General features: G+C 40.8%; 1 long non-coding RNA gene across 1 annotated transcript; it reads left to right on the plus strand.

Annotated features, from left to right (window-relative positions):
- The first annotated feature begins 487 nt into the window (after positions 1-487).
- Positions 488-5,125, plus strand: LOC114554770 (uncharacterized). Its single transcript, XR_003692461.1, has 3 exons — positions 488-572; positions 4,868-4,932; positions 5,045-5,125. It is a non-coding gene; the product is annotated as an uncharacterized LOC114554770 (long non-coding RNA).
- Positions 5,126-6,000: the final 875 nt, after the last annotated feature.

Consider the following 6,000-nt stretch of genomic DNA (forward strand, 5'->3'; position numbering starts at 1 on the left):
TTCTGTAGCTGACAGAGACAAATACAATAGGCTACTTGTGTCTGAAATTGATGGGTCTTTGTAAATTATAGAGTGTGGTCTAGACCTACTCTATCTGTAAAGTGTCTTGAGATAACTTGTTGATACTATAAATAAAATTGAATTGAAATATAGTGGACTGGAGTGGCGGTAACATGAAATGTAAACAATTAAATAAAATACAAGTATCTCAAAATTGTAATTAAATAAAGTAAATGTATTTAGATAAATCCCACCACTGCACAAAGGTCACATAGGAAAGTGTTCTATGATGCCATAATAATACGAAGAGCCCCTGAAAGCAGCATAATCGCATTCGATTGACATGCAGTTGAGCCAACTGCTGGATTAGTTTCGCCTTTATGGAATACTAGAGACCAATCAGCGGGCTCGACGGGATTTTGTTGTCCCGCCCACAGCGGGCAGTAAAGCTACACACCTACAGCACACCGAGTGCTAGCGGCAACATCTGAGGTCCGTCTGCCGTAAACAGAGGGAGACTGTTCCCATGATGAAGAGGAGGGGCCACCGGTTTAAACGCCTTGAGGTCAAAGGTTGAAACTCATGTAGAGGTTATTATGTTCTAGCCTAGTTGTAATAGTCTGTGGTTCTAGCAGAAGATGGAGTTAATTTGCTCTGGTTTGAATGGGAAGTTGCACGCTGCTCACTTCCCTCTCCTGCTGAGTCAGATTTCTTGAAAAGGGGAAATTGAAATCCTTTCTTTTAGTTGCGTCAAACAGCATGCTCATCAAGGTTCCTCCTCAAATTCTCTCTCTCTCTCTCTCTCTCTCTCTCTCTCTCTCTCTCTCTCTCTCTCTCAATACTGTCTACTTGTCAATATTTTATATTACTTCAAACCTCTAACATTGACTGTTGATTTGTGTCTATGCTACCGTCTACTTTATTCCCTTCTAATGCCCACATTTAATGCTGTTTTTTTTTTAAACTTTATCCTTGCACTGCTATAGTTTTTATATTACTATGTCTACATCATTATCTTATAATGTCCATATTTAATGCTGGTCTTTAGACTTTATCCTTGCACTATTGGATTTATTTGCACTACCACCATGACACCTTACCATACATACTGAATCACAGGATCTGAGCATGAGCATGAGACTGCAAGTGTCTCATGCTTATACATCTCTTAGTACATTCCTGTGGATTTTTTATTTAGTATCTTTTCTTTTATTGTCCATTCTATTCATGTGGATTTGTTATTTTATCATCCTGTTTGTGATGTATGTGTATGTTGTGTGTGATATCTTTAAGCTACTAACTGGAACCTTGATTTTCCCCTTGGGGATCAATATATATATATATATATATATATATATATATATATATATATAATATCTTTTTTTTTTCTCAGTTTCCTCTCACAGCCATGTTTCTGTTGGATCCATGCAAAGTGACTTTACCACATGTTCTGTGCTACTGCAGCTGTCAGCGATGTTGGCAGTGTTTTGTCCTGGTTGGATTCAAATGTACACTTGCTGAGGAAACTCAGCCTTCTAATACCCTAATATGATTTATGTTCAATACTGACAGTTAGCAAATGGCAGTCATGTCTGAACTGCAGCAAGTTATTTCCCAATACAACACAGACACAGTTCAGTTAACTATTTCACAACTCCAGAAACATAGGCTACAACTTAATCTACTGTAGGTGGCTTCTTATACTTATTCTGTGTGACCATATAGATGCCAGCTCAACCAACTGTCGGTGTATTGATTAATAGGAAACACTCCTTTTTGTCTGAACTCAGAATAAAAGTCCCTCCAGTCGCAGGCAACAATCACTTTTATGTAATGACACACAGTCCGTGAATGATTGCATGAACTATAAACCCAATCCGTGTGCACAGAGGAGCTTATGACTCTATAAGTGTGTGTGTGTGAGTGTGTGTGTGTCGAGGACCAGGTGGTGATGCTAGCACCGCGCAGGCTACGTTCCCAGGAGGCAGTGCTGGATTCCACACAAGATTAACATCCAGTTATGTGGATAAAGCTACAATCCTCCTAGATCTGCTGGGAAACTGGCCACCAAACAACAAAACACACAAACATGAGTGGCGCACACACAAACACACACTCACCTCATTACGTCTGGTGAACTTTTAAGACCATACCAACTATTAAATAATTAGGCTGCATTGTGTTCCTAAGCATATGTTCGGTGCCTTTCATTCCTCTTCAGGCATGTTTACAGTTTTCAAATCCACTCTGGCAGATTTGTTCCTGCTTCTCAGCGCATTCCAATGTAAACAGCACATTTCATAACCGTACTGTGTGGGTTCTAAAACCCTGAAGATATTTCATTATTGCAACTGCCAAACTGCAGCATAATCCCTATATTTAGGGCTTCATATAGTCAAAATAACAGCATCCTAAATAATAAGAGGCGTTCAAATACAATCATTCCAGCCGCCCTCGGGTTCTGTCAGTCACGGTAAAGTCAGCAATTCAGTCTCCCTCCTTGGATCTGACACTTTTCTTCTTCCAGCAAACATACACACACCTCTTCATGAATATTACTTGATGACCCATCTTATCATTTCTGCAGCATGTAATTAGAGTCTAGCCTGAAAACAAAATGACTCATAACTTAAGAAAGTCATCTACTGCAACATTTTTGTTATTAATTAATATGCCACCATGTATACACTATGACGTGTAAAACCCATATCAGCCTTGTGTGTTGAATTATGCAAAGACTAAGATGCATTTAATGCCAATGAAGTCCAATGTTCTCTTCTCACTGCTCCAACCTGTGTGTCACTTTGCTTCATTCAGCGAAAAAGACCAGAAACGATACAGAGAGGAGATGGAAGATGAAACTGCACCCTAATGTATTCTCCATCCTTATTCTTTGATGTGTCTATAATCCCTCACATGCGTTTTCTATATTTGGCTTTGAATCTTCATCAACTAATCCCCCATTCTTTACCGTAACAAAACTGTTTGAATTGGCCGGGATTACACAAGCACGCATTTGACGACTCATCGGCTCACAGAGAGAGAGGTGCACCGCCAAAAAGTTGAATAATGCAGTTGTTTCCATTTTTTGCTTCCCTCCTACTCAGTCGAGTCTAATAAGTGTGTGCGCAGATGTATGATGGTGTCTGTGTTTTATGTTTGCATGTGTGTGTGTGTGTGTGTGACAGAGAAGCTACTTATGTGGTTTAGATTTATGTGTGTCAGCTGCAGTGGCATAAAGCGGAGCAGCTCCTTGCCAGTTCTTGGCAGGGCTGGACCCCCACTGTGCTTTGTCCCAGAGCTCCGCGGTCACCGCTTACAGTGGAAAGTAGTGAAGGCATGTCTTTATTGTCAGCAGTGATATTAAACATGACAAATATCCCAATATCTTTGATTCAAATCTTGATTTCAACAATGTGATGATAGCTGAGGTGGAGTATACACTCACCTAAAGGATTATTAGGAACACCCTACTAATACCGTGTTTGACCCCCTTTCGCCTTCAGAACTGCCTTTATTCTTCGTGGCATTGATTCAACAAGGTGCTGGAAGCATTCTTTACAAATCTTGGCCCATATGATAGGATAGCATCTTGTAGTTGATGGAGATTTGTGGGATGCACATCCAGGGTATGAAACTCCCGTTCCACCACATCCCAAAGATGTTCTATTGGGGTGAGATCTGGTGACTGTGAGGGGCCCATTTTAGTACTGTGAACTCTTTGTCATGAAACAATGCTCATGTAGGCTGTGGCATTTAAACGATACCCAATTGGTACTAAGGGGCCTAAAGTGTGCCAAGAAAACATCCCCCACACCATTACACCACCACCACCACCAGCCTGCCCAGTGGTAACAAAGCATGATGGATCCATGTTCTCATTCTGTTTACGCCAAATTCTGACTCTAGCATCTGAATGTCTCAACAGAAATCGAGACTCCTCAGACCAGGCAACATTTTTACAGTCGTCAACTGTCCGATTTTGGTGAGCTCGTGCAAATTTTAGCCTCATTTTCCTATTTTTAGTGGAGATGAGTGGTACCCGGTGGGGTCTTCTGCTGGTGTAGCCCATCCGCCTCAAGGTTGCGCATGTTGTGGCTTCACAAATGCTTTGCTGCAGTTGTAACGAGTGGTTATTTGAGTAAAAGTTGATCTTCTATCAGCTGGAATCAGTCGGCCAATTCTCCTCTGACCTCTAGCATCAACGAGGCTTTTTTGCCCGCCAGGACTGCCGCATCCTGGATGTTTTTCCTTTTTCAGACCATTCTTTGTAAACCCTAGAAATGGTTGTGTGTGAAAATCCCAGTAACTGAGCAGATTGTGAAATACTCAGACCAGCCCGTCTGGCACCAACAACCATGCCACTCTCAAAGTTGCTTAGATCAACTTTCTTTCCCATTCTGACATTCAGTTTAGAGTTCAGGAGATTGTCTAGACCTGGACCACACCCCTAAATGTACTGAAGCAGCTGCCATGTGATTGGTTGATTAGATAACTGCATTAACTAGAAATCTTACAGGTGTTCCTAATAATCCTTTAGGTGAGTGTATTGTGTCATGCATGCCAAGAGTTAGATGAGAAGATTAATACCATATTAATCTTCTTATCTAACTCTCAGCAAGAAAGTGAACAAGTTTATTTCCCAAAAATGTTAACTAATGTTTTAACCTAAAATAGTATTATATATTTGTTTAGTTTTTTTACTTTGTTTATTGGGTTTTCTATGAACATACAATTGTCATCAGATCATTTATCAAACTAGAAAAGTATATATTATATATTTTATATTTTTACAAAGACATTGTAAAAATATTACAATTGACGTGACCTTTAAAAAATATAAACATGCACTGCTCTTTTCTCACAGCTACAACTCATCAGTTAAGAAAATCACCTCCAGGAAAACAACATTTAAATAAAGATACAACAGTGGTGAGTGATTAGTAATGGGTCCTGAACACGAGCCCCTGTAGAGCAGACCTACATTCTAGCTTCCTTCCCCAGGGCACATGCTGACCCACACTTTGCTCCGTTTCTTGCCTAGGCTCTGATGCTGTCTGCTGGGCTGTGATCGGGCGGCGGCTGGGGTGGAGGCTGGCTCATAGTGGCTGCTGCAGCCTCGGGGGTTTCAGAGAGGTAGTGACACTCACTCAGTGCTGCATCACATGGCATGAGGCCAGTGTGTGCATCTGTGTGTGCGCGCGTGCGTGCGTGTGTGTGTGTGTGATGAGTGGAGTGGTTGTTCTTCAGCCCCCTGACCCAAGCCCATTGCATGCTGTTACTTACACATTTACAAAAGACTAATCGAGTCCATCTGTGACAGGTGACCCCACACCTCCCAACACTCCAGGAACAAACCCCAACAAAGCCCCAACTACTTCAAACATTAAAAAATATGCACGATACTCTGCATTACACGATACTCAAACGTTTGGTATTATATACACACTCAAAGTACATCAGGGTGGAACATACTGTATTACCCATACTACCTATGTGAATGTTTAACAATGCACATGACTAAAAGTCTTCCAAATTTTGGAATTCAGGAATAACATCCACTTCCTGAATCCAGAATTTGAACCAAATCTGACTGATTTGAATGGTTCATGAAGCTAGTTTCACTCACTCATTACTGTAGCAAACTGTCATTAAATTATTATCATTACCAAATTATCTGTTACTTACCTCAGCCTCTAAAGAAGGCAGGCAGAAGGGGACTGGAAGAGATGCTGAAATGTGCTCTCAGAGGCTTCCAGATCCAATAGGTTCATCACAAACACAACTTCCACTCAAGGCAAAATGGAAGATTATGCTGAATTCGCCCCGAAGCCACAGAACCAGAGCTCCATTGATAACTTTAAAAACATGTTTTTTTATGTCAATACTTTCTGTGCGCACCTTCTGTTAAAAAGTTTCTGTGGTAAAAATAGATTTATTTTCTTGCTCGTGATTTGCCGTCTTTTCACGGTTATGGAACATTATAGTAAAACACACAAG

Source organism: Perca flavescens, chromosome 4 (assembly GCF_004354835.1).
Source record: "Perca flavescens isolate YP-PL-M2 chromosome 4, PFLA_1.0, whole genome shotgun sequence".
NCBI lineage: Eukaryota > Metazoa > Chordata > Actinopteri > Perciformes > Percidae > Perca > Perca flavescens.